The sequence below is a fragment of the Salmo trutta genome, chromosome 2 (assembly GCF_901001165.1).
Source record: "Salmo trutta chromosome 2, fSalTru1.1, whole genome shotgun sequence".
NCBI lineage: Eukaryota > Metazoa > Chordata > Actinopteri > Salmoniformes > Salmonidae > Salmo > Salmo trutta.
In genome coordinates, this window is record NC_042958.1 from 60430831 (window position 1) to 60450510 (window position 19680).

The following is a 19680-nucleotide window of genomic DNA, read 5'->3' on the forward strand; positions in this document are numbered from 1 at the left end:
TAGCAAGGGACAAGGAGAAGGACAGTGTGTGAGAGGGAGGTTGAATATTGGGGGACAAGAGGGAATATGAAAGTGTGTGTTTGTGAGAGAGAGCGAGCGAGAGGGGTAGGATGAGAGGGAGAGAGAGGGATAGAAAGTCAGAATAGAGAGTAACAAGAGCAGCTAGAGTGAGTGAGTGAGTGGAAAATTGAGGTAAAGGGAGAGGGAGGAAAGTGAATGAGTGAGATCCACCTACGAGAGAGAGAGGGAGAGAGAGAGAGGGAGAGAGGGAGAGGGAGAGAGGGAGAGAGAGAGAGGGAGAGAGACAGCGAGACAGAGAGAGAGAGACAGAGAGAGAGGGAGAGAGAAAGAGGGAGAGACAGAGACAGAGGGAGAGAGAAAGAGACAGAGAGAGACAGAGACAGAGAGAGACACACAGAGAGAGAGAGAGAGAGAGAGAGAGAGAGAGAGAGAGAGAGAGAAGGGCTGTTTGAATGAGCCACATTGGAGAGGGAGAGTGTGTGAGTGTGTGTGCGAGGGAGAGATGGAGACAGCGCTATAGAGGGGGTAGGGCAGGTGAAAGGGTGTGTGTATGTGTGTGAGAAAGAGGTTGTCAGATCCCCCTCGAAGTAGAGGCTGCTGCTCAGTGCAGTTGCTCTGGGTCCCATTGATACTCATTTATAGAGTGGGAAGAGCTGAAAATGTCATTTTGAATGGAGGGAAAAACATTTGCTATTTTTTTATCTTTCCTTATTTGTCCTTCTGGATCTTTACTCATCTCCACTGGTCCTCCTTGCTCTCTTTGTGGGTGTATAAAGGAGGTCACTGCGGATACAAAGAAACAGAACACAGTCCAGTAAAAGGTATTTATGCTTCAGGTTTCTTTTTAGTTATATGCTGATGTATTGTCTTAAAGAATAATTACTAGAGTAACATTAGTAGGTAAATCATGAGAGCCACAGCAATGTAGAGCAGGTTTTGGTGATTGGGGACCGACCGAGATAGGTGACAGGAGAAGTGTCAGGAAGGCGAAGGCACAGCGAGTAATAGGATAGGGGCGATGGTTTGATGACAGAGATCCACTGTGCAAAAAGAGAAAGGTAAGACGCTTAGAAGCAAGCTTGGATATACGCAAGAGGTTTGTGGCATAGTCTCAGCGATGCATGATTTGAACAGAGAGGAGTGTGAGCTGGAAAGGCGCTGTGTTCTTTAGAGAGGGAAGTGAGCGCAGAGCTGGAGTCTGTGTTGAGAAAGCGGGGGGGGGGGGGGGTGTACTACAGAATGATGGTGGTGAAGAGGTCTAATATAATCTATAAAGTTTTATGCATTATACAGAAAGTATTCACACCCCTTGACTGAGATTCTGTGTCACTGGCCTGCACACAATACCCCATAATGTCAAATAGGACTTTTTGCAAATGAATAAAAAATAGGAAGCTGAAATGTCTTGAGTCAATAAGTATTCAACCCCTTTGTTATGGTAAGCCTAAATAAGTTCAGCAGTAAACATTTTCTTAACAAGTCACATAAGAAGTTGAATGGACTAATAGTGGTTAACATGATTTTTGAATGACTACCTCATGTCTGTACCCCATACATACAATTATCTATAAAGGTCCTCAGTCGAGGAGTGAATTTGAAACACATATTCAACCACCAAGACCAAGGAGGTTTTCCAATGCCTCACAAAGAAGGGTACCTATTGGTAACTGGGTCAACATTTTAAAGGCAGACAATGAATATCTCTTTGAGCATGGTGTTAATCACACTTTGGATGGTATATCAATCCACCCAGTCACTACAAAGATACAGGTGTCCTTCCTAACTGAGTTGCCGGAGAAGAAGGAAACTGCTCAGGGTTTTCACCATGAGGCCAATGGTGATTTTAAAACAGTTACAGAGTTGAATGACTGTAATAGGAGAAAACGGAGGATGGATCAACAACATTGTAGTTACTCCACAATCAATACTAACCTAAATGACAAAGTGAAAAGAAGGAAGCCTGTACAGAATACAAATATTCTAAAACATACATCTTGTTTGCAATAAGACAATAAAGAAAAACTGCAAAACGTGTCCTAAATAAAAAGTGTGTTTGGGGCAGATACAACACATCACTGAGTACAACTCTTCATATTTTCAAGCATGGTGGTGGCTACATCATGTTATGGGTATGCTTGTCAGTTTTTTGGATAAAAATAAACTGAATAGAGCTAAGCAGAGGCAAAATCCTAGAGGAAAACCTGGCTCAGTCTGCTTTCCTAAAGACACTGGAAGACAAATGAACCTTTCAGCAGGACAATAATCTAAAACACAAAGCCAAATATACACTGGATTTTCTTACCAAGATTACATTGAATGTTTCTGAGTGGCCTAGTTACAGTTTGGACTTAACATTTTACTGCAGTGGGCTAAATCAGGGTCACACAGTGATTCTTGGTAGTCTTAAACATGTCAACTTTAAAATAGATATAGAGTTGAAATGTATTACATTTTGAGTTTGCATCCCAATGTTACACTTTATATACAGAAGACTGAAATATAACACAAATGTTTGACACGGAAACACCAGTTTACTTTTTTTTTTTAATTAATGATGAGATTCTAAAAAAATATTAATAACATTCCACCCATGAGGCCAAAGAGGGCTCTTTTGGTCATTGACTGCAGGAAAGGGCAACATCAGCTTTAAAATCTATGGCAATCTAGCTATGATCAACAACCAACTTGACAGAGCTTGAAGATGTTTTTAATAATTATGTAAGTATTGTACTATCCAGGTGTGCAAAGCTCTTAGAGACTTACCCAGAAAGACTCACAGCTATAATCACTGCCAAAGGTTATTCTAACATGTATTGACTCAGGGGGTGTGAATACTTATGTAAATTAGATCCTTTTGTATTTTATTTTCAATCAATTTGCAAAAATGTCAAAAAACATGTTTTCACTTTGTCATGGGTGAGATGGGTGAGTGGGTGAGTGAAAACATATTTAATCAATTTTGAATTCAGGCTGTAACACAACAAAATGTAGAATAAGTCAATGGGTATGAATACAAAGTGGGACAGTACAGGGATTACATGATCACGGGGGTTCTTCAAAGCCAACACTCGTGTATCGGGCATATCACTTAAAGGGATACTTCGGGATTTTGGCCCTTTATCTACTTCCCCAGAGTCAGATGAACTCATGAATATAATTTGCATATATCTGGATTCAGTATGAAGGAAGTTAGAGAAAGTTTTGCAAGCCAATGCTAACTAGCATTAGTGCTATGACTGGAAGTCTATGTATCTACTAGCATGCTAGCAGTTACTATAGCCTTCCAGACATTGCACTAACGCTAGTTAGCAATTATGCTAACGCTTGTTAGAAACTTCCTTCAAACATCACGCAGAGACATAAAAATGGTATCCATGAGTTCATCGGACTCCGAGGAAGTAAATAAAGGGCTTCATTGCCAAAATCCTGAAGTAGCAATTTAAGAGTAGATTAATATAACTCCATCACTTATCCATTTAAATTGAGTTTTCTTAGTGTGAATGATTCCTTAATACGTACGGTAGTGCCCCACTTGGACCAGGATTGGGAAATGGTTAGGTATGTACAAACTAGAGCCGAAGAATGAGTAAGGTTGCAAAGCTACCGGTAATTTACCGCAATCTTCTGTAATTTTGGTAATCTATGGTAATTTAGGTAATTTATGCTTGAATAACTTTTTACAAATGTATTTATATTGTATATTTTTTTACATCTGTGACAATACTATCCATGAATTTCTAGTGGATAAACCATATGGTTCAAGCGAAAATAGCCTAATTAATGAAAAAAGCATCTAATCAACAATGGTATTATTTTCAATGAACTCTGCAACTCTTCCAAATATTGACTTTTTTTCACAACTGCAACAAGTTTGTTGCCAAAACATTTACAACAAAGACATATGGACATAGTCAAATGAAAATGATATTTCATTTCATATTAAACACCAATGCTATTCGCTAAGTTGATGGTTTATATTTATGATAATGTTTTACAGCTTCGTCATTCTATATATTATTTTAAAATAATTTTATTTGATTATTTTAATATATTTTACATGTGATAATGCCACACAGAGGGCCAGAGATTAGAGATAATTAGACACCTGTGATAATCGGAGGTACCCAAGAACGCCACTAAATGTCATCTGATAAAATTCCACCCAAGAATTTAAAGTTACCCAGATTCCGGTAGTTTACTGGTAAACTTAGAAAGTTTCCAGTAATATACCCTCCCTTTGCAACCCTACATCCTATGTACTACAATTTTGGAAAGGCAATATTGATCCAATGGGTGCATAAACTATTAGAGTTATAAAATGCATTGCATCTTGCTGTGGGAGTTCAGAGGGGTAGAATGAGGAAATGGAAAGGTGAGGAGAATCATCGCAGAACTCATCAACACCCAATTTCACACACTTCCTTTTCTGATGCTTGTCAACAAAATAGATACCATTACCTGATCTCTCTATTCATGGGTTCAGGCTTTGCCGAGAGCACTAAGTAACAGTGTACTTGAAGACAGCCACACACCATTTTAGTTGTATCTCTGGGGTCATGGCCTGGCATAAAAAAACAGTCATATTAGCTTGTTATATGAATGGAATGTGCTATGCGTCAATGGTGTAAGACATGCGCATGAGCTGCAACTCAAGGAGACTTTGATCTTATAGATACAGAAAGTAATTGGCTATGCCTGCCTCTCTCTGGACTTAGTGTACATTATACCAGTCTTACTACAGACACTTATATTTTCTATGGGAAACTGGGAATTCATTTACAGAGAGGAGAAAATACACAGAACTGCAGTTTAATTCCACAAAGATGGTGAAATTACATTCAAAGCGTAATGAGATCAAATTAACCGAAAGAAAATGGGGTTCATGGAAAGCACAACAATGAAAGAAAGCATGAATGTATACCACAATGCTCTTAGTCTCATTGGGCGCTTTTCCACTTGACAGAAATGGGAAATTTCCCTTTGTACCCCTACTATAATTTCTGAATAAAGGAGAGCAATGGACAGGTCACTGTGTAGGAGATTTAACTCTGGTGTTTGCTGCAGTATCTCTCAAGGGTTTATTATGGAGAGTGGGGAAGACAAGAGGGAGACATGTTGACCATGTTTTTGTGGCAGCGAGACTCCTACAAGGAATAAAGAGGGTGAATTCCGAGCTACTGCACAGTAAGATGCAGAATTTACAATACAACATAGCTTAATTCACTCCCATGGGGAAATCACAACTGGAGTGCAGCAGATGGGACAAACACACACACACACACACACACACACACACACACACACACACACACACACACACACACACACACACACACACACACACACACACACACACACACACTCACAACTAGATCAACATATTATTTGTGTCAAAAACGTAGGACTACTCAAGTCAAACGTCCTATATGCTCTGTTGCTTAAGTGCCATCAATTAAAGGCCTTCAGAAAGCTATCCTCAGATATATCCTTTTAACGAGCATTCGATTGTTGTTTACTGTAACTGGCGTAACAGCCTGCCAGAGCAACACTCAATAAGATGGTGCAACACAACAAAATAGCTGTTCCACCTGACTCTGCAATCCTTTCATATTACATAGGACAGTCCCTAGGGTAAATATGTAGACTAGAGGACAAGCCAGCAAAGCTGGAGCTGGTAAACTGCTACATAGCCATCATAATAGAGCACTGTAAAAAAAAAAAAAAATGTTTAAATAATCTAATCGTACATTGTCAGTTGCTCTTATATTCCAATAACAAAACCATAATGTAGGTTTAACGACAGAATTATACTCTAGTAATTTCATTCCCCTTCTGCTGAAACACCACAATTCCTAGCTAATGATTCCACTGTAATAACAGGCTCTAAGAACTAGTCCAACACAGAGCCAGATGAAGAGCAATCATCAGTGGCCTATACTCCATCCCTCAAATAAGTGCCTAATAGTCAATAAGTACAGTCTCCAAAACTAATCGCACTACAGTAATGAGTTACAGAACAAACCTTAACAAGACCTGACATCATAGTCCCCAGTTGTCAGCCATATCTGACAGCGTTTATTAGGATCTTGTATGCTTCTGTTCCTCACAATTGCAACCAGAACCATTTGTACTAACAGGCATACATATTAAGTGAGTCTCACTCAGATTACAGTGGAATATTGGGCCATTGAAATGACCCAGAGACAGGTTCTTCTCTTTCCTTTCTCTCAACCTGATATATATATTCCCACTGGCCCTATGTGTTTCTGTCTTTCTGCTGTGGTTGTGAAACAGTAAGATACCTGCAGCAGAGATCCCTTTAATGTTCAGTCGCTCTTTTCATGGCATTTTAATGCACTCGGTGAAACCGTGCCAGCCATGAGAGGAGGGAGCTGGGGAGAAAGTGTGCTGCCTCGTGTGCATATTACGCTACTGTTTAAGGGTCATTCTACAGAAGTTGTGCAAATTGGGGGTAACCACTTTTTTTTTCAAATGTATAACCTATTTTCCCCAAACTTTCAGCACACTTCTTACAACATACATTGTCAGGTGGACAGACGTACAGTGCATTCGGGAAAGTATTCAAACCCCTTCACTTTTTCCACATTTTGTTACGTTACAGCCTTATTATAAAATGTATTAAATTGATTTGTTTCCTCATTAATCTACACACAATAACCCATAATGACTAAGCAAAACCTATTTTTTAAATTTTTTGCAATTGTATTAAAAATAAAAAACTGAAATATCACATGTACATAAGTATTCAGACCCTATACTCAGTACTTTGTTGAAGGACCTTTGGCAGCGATTACAGACTTGAGTCTTTTTGGGTATGACGCTACAAGCTTGGCACACCTGTATGTGGGGAGTTTCTCCCATTCTTCTCTGCAGATCCTCTCAAGCTCTGTCAGGTTGGTTGGGGAGCATCGCTGCACAGCTATTTTTAGTCTCTACAGAGATGTTTGATTGGGTTCAAGTCCGGGCTCTTGTTAGGCCACTCAAGGACATTCAGACAGCTGTCCCGAAGCCACTCCTGTGTTGTTTTGGCTGTGTGCTTAGGATCGTTGTCCTGTTGGAAGGTGAGCCTCTGAAAAACATCCCCACAGCATGATGCTGCCTCCACCATCCTTCAGTGTAGGGATGGTATTGGCCAGGTGATGTGCGGTGCCTGGTTTCCTCCAGACGTGACACTTGGTTTTCAGGCCAAAGACTTCAATCTTGGTTACATCAGACCAGAGAATCTTCTTTCTCTTGGTCTGAGAGTCCTTTGGGTGCCTTTTGGCAAACTCCAAGCGGGCTGTCATGTGCCTTTTACTGAGGAGTGGCTTCTGTCTGGCCACTCTACCATAAAGGCCTAATTGGTGGAGTGCTGCAGAAAAGGTTGTCTTTCTGGAAGGTTCTCCCATTGGGTTCTTGGTCACCTCCCTGACCAAGGCCCTTCTCCCCCGATTGCTTAGTTTGGCCGGGCGACCAGCTCTAGGACGAGTATAGGTGGTTCCAAACTTCTTCCATTTAAGAATGATGGTGGCAACTGTGTTCTTGGGGACTTTCAATGCTGCAGAAATGTTTTGCTACCCTGTGCCTCGACACAATCCTGTCTCGGAGCTCTACGGACAATTGCCACAACTTTGGAAGTATGCTTGGGGTCATTGTCCATTTGGAAGACCCATTTGTGACCAAGCTTTAACTTCCTGACTGATGTCTTTATGTTGCTTCAATATATCCACATAATTTTCCTTCCTCATGATGCCATCTATTTTGTGAAGTGCACCAGTCCCTCCTGCAGCAAAGCACCCCGACAACATGATGCTGCCACCCCTGTGCTTCACGGTTGGGATGGTGTTCTTTGGCTTGCAAGCCTCCCCCTTTTTCCTCCAAACATAACGAGGGTCATTACGGCTTTGTTTCAAGCGTGGTGGTGGCTGCATCCTGTTATGGGTAGCTTGTCATCGGCAAGGACTAAGGGAGTAAAAAAAACGGAATAGAGCTAAGCGCAGGTAACATCCTAGAAGAAAAAGGTCTACTTTCCAACAGACACGAGGAGACAAATTCACTTTTCAACAGGACAATAACTTAAAACACAAAGCCAAATATATACTGGAGATTCTTACCAAGACGATGTTGAATATTTCTGAATGACCTAGTTACAGTTTTGACTTAAATTGGCTTGAAAATCTATGGCAAGACTTGAAAATGGCTGTCTAGCAATGATCAACAACCAACTTTACAGAGCTTGAAGAATTTAAAAAGAATAACATCAAATATTGTACAATCCTGGTATGCAAGGTTCTAATAGATTTACCCAGAAACTCTCACAGCTGTATATGTCAAAGATGTTTCTGACATGTATTGGGGTGTGAATACTTATGGAAATGAGATATTTCTGTCTAAAATGTTCAATACATTTCCAAAGATGTTTTCACTTTGTCATTATGGGCTCATTATGGAGTATTGGAGATGGGTAAATATTGTTATATTATTTTATTATCCATTTTGAATTCAGGTTGTAACACAACAAAAAGTGGAATAAGCCAAGGGGTTTGAATACTTTCTGAAGGCACTGTAAGTGTATTGACAACGTCATCCCCACAATGACCGCACATACATATCCCAACCAGAAGCCATGATTTACAACATTAATAACGTCTACACTGTATTTCCGATCAATTTGATGTTATTTTAATGGACAAAAAATTTGCTTTTCTTTCAAAAACAAGGACATTTCTAAGTGACCCCAAACTTTTGAACGGTAGTGTACGTCCAAGCAAACATATTTTAGTCCCAAAACCGTATATTAGATGTTCAGTTGTGACACTTTTTAAAAATACATCATTTACAGACTTGCTCACTCATTTTCTCCAAAATGTTTGCAGACAGACTACTCCATGTGGCCATGCTGGAGAGGGGTGCTTTCCCATCACCTGGTGATATTTTTAGGGATACGGCATAAGGCACACATTCTACACTCTTTTAATGTGTGTGATTCGGTAGTGACATCAGAAGGTGGGCACACTTTTTTTTTTGAAAGATGTTTTAAAATGAACAAAACTACTATTTAGATGAGTACATTTTAATGTTATAAATGAACAACTCAAGATGTTCTATTAAAATAATACTGTTAAAATATGTGTAAAATAATGAATTGCTTAATTTTCAAACATGAAGTTTAGGAGTCAGGGTTTGGGACAGCCACCTCACATTGGAAATAGGTGTTAAAACAATGAATTTGTACTATATTAATTTAACAGCATGTTTGTTATTGCCCTGAATCCCCCATATACTGCCCCCCCACAATACATTAAGTTCATTGGAAAGTAATGGATTATTCCAAATGGAAAGCCCCAGATATTGAGTCATTAATCTAAATTCTTGAGGAAACATTTGATGACGGGATTGTGTTGGTAATACGATCTGCATAAGTCTAGCTCATACAGAGTCTGCAGTCTGCACAATGTTACTATACTGAACAAAAATATAAACGCAATCATGGGTGGGCCTGGGAGGGCATAGGCCCACCCACTTGGGAGCCAGGCCTACTCACTGGGGAGCCAGGCCCAGCCAATCAGAATGAGTTTTTCCCCACAAAAGGGCTTTATTACAGACAGAAATACTCCTCAGTTTCAACAGCAGTCTGGGTGGCTGGTCTCAGAAGATCCCGCAGGTGAAGAACCCGGATGTGGAGGTCCTGGGCTGGCATGGTTACACGTGGTCTGCGGTTGTGAAGCTGGTTGGACGTACTGCCAAGTTCTCTAAAAGGACGTTGGAGGTGGCTTATAGTAGTGAAATTAGCATTAAATTATCTGGTAACAGCTCTGGTGGATATTCCTGCAGTCAGCATGCCAATTGCACACTCCCTAAAAACTTGAGACATCTGTGGTATTGTGTTGTGTGACAAAACTGCACATTTTAAAGTGGACTTTTATTGTCCCCAGCTGAAGATGCACCTGTGTAATGATCATGCTGTTTAATCAGCTTCTTGAAATGCCACACCTGTCAGGTGGATGGATTATCTTGGCAAAGGAGAAATGTTCACTTACAGGGATGTAAACTAATTTGTGCACAAAATTAGAGAGAAATAGGTCATGAAACATGGGACCAACACTTTACATGTTGCATTTATATTTTTGTTCAGTGTAGAAAGATTTAAAAGTTAATTGTAAATGTAATACATTTATCAGCTTGAAAACCAAAGAATTACATTCCGGTAGAAAGGGAGCTTTCAAAAATAGCATTGGGGACATTAGAGCTAAAATGTGCTCTGCACAGTAGGCTCCCCACCCTCCCCACCAAGTTTAGCCTATCCCAGGCAGGCAAGGCCCTCAACACACATTCCACCTGACCCATTTACACCCAGTCTGGTGGGGAAAGAGAGCCCACTTTTGATATGCACTAGACCACCGCCAGCCTAGCCCGGATTGAGTGGTCTGTCACCTTAGCTGCTTTCTAGCGAGACTCAGCACAGATGAGTGTGATAGCTGTCTATGAGTGTGATTCCAAGCTGTCTGTTTGAAACCTTGTCAGCCTATCTGTAACCTTGGGGGATGGCTAGATGTTTCCAGAAAAAGGATGACCCTTTGTGAAGTGAGGTTGTTGGATGGGGAGGCTTATGTGTAGATCAAAGAGTTGGGAAATGTTTACCAAATAGTGTAGGCTCGGGGTAATTATTTTAATCAAGCACTTAATTAATTATTAGACATAATGTCTGTTTGAATAACTGTTTGAATTTCATTTCCCCATGAATTTAGGGTAAGATAATCACTGTTGAGGATGCTGAATTATACTATTATTTGTTTTTATCTGATTTAAAATACATTTTTAAGGCACCAGACATTTATTTTTGACAGACATTTAATTGTATTTACCTGCAAAATCTGAAAATGTATACATTTTAGATAGTTGACTGTCTCACATTGAATTTTTGCATCAAGTGCTGCCTCAGTTTGTTATAAAACAGTAGTTAGAAACGTAGCTAGCATACAACATGGCCTGTATTGAGTGTTTGTGGCCTGTATTGAGTACTGCAGCCGCCCTTCAGAAATTATCCACTGAAGCTTACAGTGCCTAGTGAAAGTCTACACACCCCTTGCACAATCTTTATATTTTTCTGTTTTAAAATTAAATGTAAAACAACTATTGTGGTGGCGCATCATGCTACAGGTATGCTTGTCACCTGCAGGGACTGGGGAGTTTGTCAGGATCAAAATAAATATGAAAGGAGCAAAGCCCTGGTAAAACGTTAGAGGAAAACCCGCCTCAGTCTTCTGAAAACCCTGGGATAGAGTTTTAATTTATCACTGGGACAATTACACAATTTAATGTCAAATGGCTTTTCCAAGAGGTGTTGAGTTTTCCTGAGTGTTCCAGCCACAGTCCTGACTTAAATTTGCTTGAAATCTGAGACGGTTTGAATATGGTTGCCCATCAATGAACTCCCAACCAAATTTACTGAGCTTGAGCAATTTTGACCAAAACAATGGATAAATATTGCCCTAAGAGTTTTGCAAAGTTGGTAGAATATTATTCAAAATTATTCACAGCTGTAATGGCTGCCAAATGTGCTTCCACCAAGTATTAACTCTGGGGTGTGTAGACATGTTTTTTTAAAGTTTGTTATTCATTTGGAAAATTATCTATCATTTTCTTTAACTTTGAAAATGTTCAGTAGTTTGTGTAGATCGGTAGGAAAAAGATCCAATTTATTCCGTTTTGAGATAAAAAAAATATAACGCCGCAAAATGTGAGGACTGTGCAAGAGGTGTGTAGACTTTCAGAAGCGACTGTAGCTCTTCTTCCTCATCTTCTCTCATGGGAGTAACTATCTACGTCAGAGCTCTGATAACTCTGACCACTCCCCACTTCGATGACCAATGACCCACTCGTAGGTACAGTACCTCCCATATAACTTATCAACGCCCCCTGTCTCATTAAATGTGTTTATTCCGTCAGTCTCTCTATTTTTGAAATAGACCTAGGCTACAGCACATCCCTAACTGTCCCATATCTAAATAGAGGGGACTAGCAGCGTGAAAGCGGTAGAAGGACGGAGACCCAGTGAAAGAGAGAGATATGGAGGACAGAACTTGGCCGCTCTACTTTCACAGGACGTAAAAGTGGGACAATCTGTTCCTTGGATACTCTCCTATTCTAGTTTCTGGGGACCAATACACTGAAAATATATCTATACTCATGCTCTGTCCTACATAGAGAGCGAGGGAGAGGAGAGAGTGAGTGTGAAAGAGAGTGGAATGCTGTGCCTTTAAAGGAAAATTCCACCCCAAAACGATCTTTTGGTATTTGTTTTATTAGTCCATCATTGATATAGTCCCAAAATGTTTTGCATGTCACCTATCAAGTTTTCAATATATAGAACTTTCAAAATATAGAAATTCAGCTTGTATGATGCATTTTGCATCATATGATGCAGCATTTTGCACAGTAGCGTTTGGTGCTGTTTAAGATGAGGGAGACAATTTTTTTTCTTCTCTTACAGCATATTGGATAACTGTCATTCATATTCCATTCCCCCAGCTCAATGTAACATTGATAGGTTTAGGCAACTAGATGATACTCACATTTTCCCTATACCCATCATGAGGTTGCTACAACCTAACCTATGAATGAAAGTTTACTGGTCGAGAGAAATTTGAGTAATCAAGGCGACAGACATTGACACATTCAATACAGCCTTGCACAATCTTGCCTGCATCTAGCTGATCTAAGGTGTAATCCTTAGTCCAACAGTTGCAAACGAGAGTTCCTATTGGACAAATTCAGTTATGTTTATTCTCGCTTCGTTCCATTTTCTTCCGTTTAAGAAACATTTTTCAACAGAATCGGGGGATTGAATCCACAACTGATCACAGTTAACTTTCATATAGGGGTGTGCCGAGTAGTCGGACAAAACAAGTATTGTAACGGATATGGGCAATTTTCTGGATACGATTATGTTCCGAGTATGTTCTGTAATTATCCGTGAAAAAAAGTTATTTTCAGGTGCCAGCAAGCATATTTCTCATGTCAGTCAGTCACAGAGTTTCTAAACCATTCTGTACTGTCTTCAAGTCAGTCATATGTGGTCTAAATAACTCAACTGGCTAGTTTGCCTGTCTGTAAAGAGAAGGGTGGGCTGTACGTTGATCCTGCTGCTCTGATTGGATAGAGTGAAGCTGTATTTCTCCATCCACTCGCTTCATCATTTCACCCAATCACTTTTCCTTGCATGTTTTTGGTCTGATCATTTAGATTGCTGCTGCCGGCTACTATGATAAATCACATGGGGAGGATGTTTGCTATCAATGTGCATAATATTTAATACATGGGGCAAGGGTAGATTAAACTAATGCACGTTCTGACTAAGTGACAGCAGACTTGGCTGCCTGCTGCAAGTTGACACAGACACCGACCTCTCCGTTCGCTGCTGCTAATCTGCAGCTTTTTTGCAGTGAGAACGGTCAGGGATGTATTTTGCCAGCATACACTTGAAGTCGGAAGTTTACATACACATATGTTGGAGTCATTAAAACTCCTTTTTCAACCACTCCACAAATTTCTTGTTAACAAACTATAGTTTTGGCAAGTCGGTTGGGATTTCTACTTTGTGCATGACACAAGTAATTTTTCCAACAATTGTTTATAGACAGATTATTTCACTTATAATTCACTGTATCACAATTCCAGTGGGTCAGACGTTTACATACACTAAGTTGACTGTGCCTTTAAACAGCTTGGAAAATTCCAGAAAATGATGTCATGGCTTTAGAAGCTTCTGATAGGCTTATTGACATCATTTGAGTCAATTGGAGGTGTACCTGTGCATGTATTTCAAGGCCTACCTTCAAACTCAGTGCCTCTTTGCTTGACATCATGGCAAAATCAAAATAAATCAGCCAAGACCTCAGAAAAATAATTGTAGACCTCCACAAGTCTGGTTCATCCTTGGGAGCAATTTCCAAATGCCTGAAGGTACCACGTTCATCTATACAAACAATAGTACGCAAGTATAAACACCATGGGACCACACAGCCGTCGTACCTCTCAGGAATGAGACACATTCTGTCTCCTAGAGATGAACGTACTTTGGTGCGAAAGTACAAATCAATCCCAGAACAACAGCAAAGGACCTTGTGAAGATGCTGGAGGAAACAGGTACAAAAGTATCGATATCCACAGTAAAACAAGTCCTATATCAACACAACCTGAAAGACCGCTCAGCAAGGAAGAAGCCACTGCTCCAAAAAACAGACTACGGTTTGCAACTGCACATGGGGACAAAGATCGTACTTTTTGGAGAAATATCCTTTGGTCTGATGAAACAAAAATAGAACTGTTTGGCCATAATGACCATCGTTATGTTTGGAGGAAAAAGGGGGAGGCTGGCAAGACGAAGAACACCATCCCAACTGTGAATCACGGGGGTGGCAGCATCATGTCGTGGGGGTGCTTTGCTGCAGGAGGGACTGGTGCACTTCACAAAATAGACGGCATCATGAGGGAAAACAATTATGTGGATATATTGAAGCAACATCTCAAGACATAAGTCAGGAAGTTGATGCTTGCTAGAAAATGGGTTTTCCAAATGGACAATGACCCCAAGCATACTTCCAAAGTTGTGGAAAAAATGGTTTAAGGACAACAAAGTCAAGGTATTGGAGTGGCCATCACAAAGCCCTAACTTCAATCCTATAGAACATTTGTGGGCAGAACTGAAAAGGCATGTGCGAGCAAGGGGGCCTACAAACCTGACTCAGTTACACCAGCTCTGTCAGGAGGAATGGGCCAATATTCACCCAACTTATTGTGGGAAGCTTGTGGAAGGCTACCCAACACGTTTGACCCAAGTTATGCAATTTAAAGGCAATGCTACCAAATACTAATTGAGTGTATGTGAACTTCTGACCCACTGGGAATGTGATGAAAGAAATAAAAGCTGAAATAAATAATTCTCTCTACTATTATTCTGACATTTCACATTCTTAAAAGTGGTGATCCTAACTGACCTAAGACAGTGAATATTTACTAGGATTAAATGTCAGGAATTGTGAAACTGAGTTTAAATGTATTTGGTTAAGTTTTTCCGTATGCAAACTTCCGACTTCAACTGTATATTTAGGTACACTACCATTCAAAAGTTTGGGGTCACTTAGAACTGTCCTTGTTTTTGAAAGAAAATAAAACAAATTGTCCATTAAAATAACATCAAATTGATCAGAAATACATTCTTAATGTTGTAAATGACTATTGTAGCTGGAAATGGTTGATTTTTAATGGAATATCTACATAGGCGTACAGAGGCCCATTATCAGCAACAATCACTCCTGTGTTCCAATGGCACGTTGTGTTAGCTAATCCAAGTTTATCATTTTAAAAGGATAATTGATCATTAGAAAACCCTTTTTCAAGTATGTTAGCACAGCTGAAAACTGTTGTCCTGATTGAAGAAGCAATAAAGCTGACCTTCTTTAGACTAGTTGAGTATCTGGAGCATCAGCATTTGTGGGGTCGATTACAGGCTCAAAATGGCCAGAAACAAAGACCTTTCTTCCGAAACTCGTCAGTCTATTCTTGTTCTCGTGCAATACTGTGTACTACTCCGTTCACAGAACAGCGCAAACTGTCTCTAACCAGAATAGAAAGAGGAGTGGAGGCCCCGATGCACAACTGAGCAAGAGGACAATGACATTAGAGTATCTATTTTGAGAAACAGACACCTCACATGTCCTCAACTGGCAGCTTAATTAAATAGTACCCGCAAAACACCAGTCTCAACGTCAACAGTGAAGAGGTGACTCCGGGATGCTGGCCTTTTAGGTAGAGTTGCGAAGAAAAAGCCATATCTCAGACTGGCCAATAAAAATAAAAGATTAAGATGGGCAAAAGAACACAGACACTGGACAGAGGAACTCTGCCTAGAAGGCCAGCATCCCGGAGTTGCCTCTTCACTGTGTTACTACAAATCCTGGTTCGATACCGGGCTGTGTCTCAGCCGGCCGCAACCTGGAGACCCACGAGGTGACGCACAATTGGCCCAGCGTCGTCCGGGTTAGGGGAGGGTTTGGCCGGCCGGGATTTCCTTGTCCCATCGCGCTCTAGCGACTCCTGTGGCGGGGCGGGCTCATGCACGCTGACACAGTCGCCAGGTGTACTGTGCTTTCTCCGACACATTGGTGCGGCTGGCTTCCGGGTTAAGCATGCATTGTGTCAAGAAGCAGTGCGGCTTGGCTGGGTTATGTTTCAGAGGGCGCAGGGCTCTTGACCTTTGCCTCTCCTGAGTCCATACAGGAGTTGAAGCGATGGGACAAGATCATAACTACCAAATGGATATAACGAATTTTTTTTTTTAAAAACAACAAGTTATTTACCTTATTTACATAAGTATTCAAACCCTTTGCTATGAGACTCGAAATTGAGCTCAGGTGCATCCTGTTTCCATTGATCATCCTTGAGATTTTTCTACAACATGATTGGAGTCCACTTGTGGTAAATTCAATTGATTGGACATGAATTGGAAAGGCACACACCTGTCTATATATGGTCCCACAGTTGACAGTGCACATCAGAGTAAAAACCAAGCTATGAGGTCGAAGAAATTGTCCATAGAGCTCTATGACAGGATTGTGTCCTAGGCACAGATCTGTGGAAGTGTACCAAAAAATGTCTGCAGCATTTAAGGTCCCCAAGAACACAGTGGCCCCTATCATTCTTAAATGGAAGAAGTTTGGAACCACCAAGACTCTTCCTGAAGCTGGCTGCCCAACCAAACTGAGCAATCTGGGGAGAAGGTCCTTGGTCAGGGAGGTGACCAAGAACCCGATGGTCACACTGACAGAGCTCCCAAGTTCCTCTGTGGCGATGGTAGAACCGTCCAGAAGGACAACCATCTCTGCAGCACTCCACCAATCCACCAATCAGCCACTCCTCACTAAAAGGCACATGACAAAAGTCACCTAAAGGACTCTCAGACCATGAGAAACAAGATTCTCTGGTCTGATGAAACCAAGATTGAACTCTTGGCCTGAATGCCAAGCGTCACGTCTGGAGGAAACCTGGCACTATCCCTATGGTGAAGCATGGTTTGTGGCAGCATCATGCTGTGGAGATGTTTTTCAGCGGCAGGTACTGGGAGACTAGTCAGTATCAAAGAAAAGATTAACGGAGCAAAGTACAGAGAGATCCTTGATGAAAACCTGCTCCAGAGAGCTCAGGACCTCGGACTGGGGTGAAGGTTCACCCTCCAACAGGACAATGACCCTAAGCACACAGTCAAGGCAACGCAGGAGTGGCTTCGGGACAAGTCTCTCAATGTCCTTGAGTGGTCCAGCCAGCGTCCGGACTTGAACCTGATCTAACATTTCTGGAGACACCTGGAAATAGCTGTGCAGCGACGCTCCCCATCCAACCTGACAGACATTGAGAGGATTTGCAGAGAAGAATGGGATAAACTCCCCAAATAGAGGTGTGCCAAGCTTGTAGAGTTTTATCCAAGATGAATTGAGGCTGTAATGCCTGTCAAAGGTGCTTCAACAAAGTACTGAGTGAAGGGTGTCAACATTTATGTAAATGTATTATTTCAGCTTTTGATTTATAATACATTTGCAAAAATTCTAAAAAACAGTTTTTGCTTTGTCAGTATGGGGTATGGTGTGCAGATTGATGAGGGAAAAAAATATTTAATCCATTTTAGAATAAGGCTGTAACGTAACAAAAAGGGGCCTGAATACATTTACATTTACATTTTCGTCATTTAGCAGTATCATGTCTTGATTGTTTACACAGCTACTGAGGGTGGTGAGACGTCAATGCCAGCCCAAAGTCATTGTGACTTTGTTGCAAGATGCACAAGTGATGAGCTCTAGATACTATGTTCCAACGTGAAGATGAAAAGAAAGATTGAAGAAAAATATATTATGGAACCTTTCCCCAAATCCATCCAGTCATCTTTGCTTCCTGGGCCCTGAAGGAGGGCAATTCATCTTATTCCTCGTTATCATGATTAATCCTCCTCTGAGCCTCCTCTTATTTTCAACTCCTTCTCCCTCCCCTTGGCTACACACCTCAGTGAACCCATACGTTCTGTTCCCCATATCCCTGTTAAAGACCCTGTTTGAGCACCAAACCCTTTCTCCAGGTTTCCACCAGGGTTTATGGTGCTAATCAGAGTTCCGACCTGTGAGTTTAGGCCCTAATTTTCAGATCATTCAATTTTCCCCTTGGCAGCCCCTCTCGCCAACTTCAGCAGCCTTTCAAAAACACAGTCGTCAGATGGTGCTGAGCTCTTACTGTTTTCAATTCAGTGGGGGCCCTCCATGTACAATTGGTCATGCAGAGCAAGCCAACAAGTGTGATGTATTCAGTTTTTGAAATCATAAGAGTTTTATCCTTTTATTGGGAGGTTCATGAGGCTTCAGTACCTATTGTGATTGTAAATGTTGCTCAAACATGTGATGTAGGCCTATTTCCAGTACCATCTCTTACACTCCTTGTTTGCCAATGAGTTCGTCCTCTCATCGCTCCTCATCCAGTCACTTTCGCTTATATCCTACTTTTCCTCTCAACGCTCTCTTCAACTTTCTCTCATCACCCTTCCAACCGCCCAATTGTTCTCACTCTGTATTTCTCCCTCAATCTGATTACTCTGCTTTATGCAGAATACATCTCACTCTCTCTCTTTCCCTCCCCAATAAGTTAGCTCTTTGACGCTCCATTGGCCTGTCTACCTTCTGTCTGTCTGTCTTTCTCTTCTCTTCTCTCCTCCAGTGCAGACTCCCAAGTTCTTCAATATTTAATGAGACAATGTACATAAATCAGCCTATCTCCGTCCCTCCTTGTTCATTTCATGACGGTGGTAACCTCCAAAAATTTCCGAAGCATTAACATGCTGCGGTTTAGCAACATGTTAATTATAGACGCCCTCACCATCAATGTGAGGCGTGGTTCGGGAATGTCGAATCTAATGCCGCCAACAACAACTAGAGTGTAGGATGAACGGTAGCGTTGTCCATTTCATAGGTGGTTTCCTGCAGTTCCTTTTACATGTGTTGATGGATTGTTTCTAAGCGATTTTTATTGAGCCCCCTCTATAATGTATAGTATGTGTGTTAACTGAAGTGGTTAGAGACACATTTCCTTCTTCACCATTCTCCAGTTGGCCGGCTCATCTCTCTGTCCTGCCAGCCTCCTTTGGAGCCCGTCACTCACTGGCTCCTTGGGGATCCCTTTCCCACCTTGCTCAATCCTCGGTTCCACATCCTCTTTACACAGCAGCTATTCAATGAGTATGCTTCCTGTTTGCCTTATGTGTACTGAGACATGAACAGACCCTATTGATCTGCATGCATCAAACATACCTCCAGCATACTGTCATTCAGTGGTGCTAACACAAACACTGGTTGAAAACACCAAAACCTATCTAGCATGTTTGCCATGTAAACCTATGTGAGTGATGTGTCTGTGCTTTTTTTCCATGTCTGTAATTCTTAAAGCATCATGAGCTTTCCAGAAGCGGCCCTTCTGTGTTAGTTTGCCTGCTACTAGTCTAAAATGAATGCTTTCCCTGTGGCGTCATGTGATGTTTTATTGAGCTCCGTCTGTCCATTTGAGTCTACAGATTCACATCTACAGTATGTGGGGCTCACCGCCTTCATTTTCAATTCCGACCTC

The 19680-nt window shown here is 41.1% G+C and overlaps 1 protein-coding gene across 1 annotated transcript in view; it reads left to right on the top strand.

Moving 5' to 3' along the window:
- Positions 1 to 492: 492 nt before the first annotated feature.
- Positions 493 to 19680, top strand: part of LOC115163289 (SH3 and multiple ankyrin repeat domains protein 1) — a 64311-nt gene continuing 45123 nt past the window's right edge. Inside the window, exon 1 of the mRNA XM_029715051.1 lies at positions 493 to 842. The gene's annotated coding sequence lies outside the window, so the exon portion shown is untranslated. The remainder of the gene's footprint in view (positions 843 to 19680) is intronic.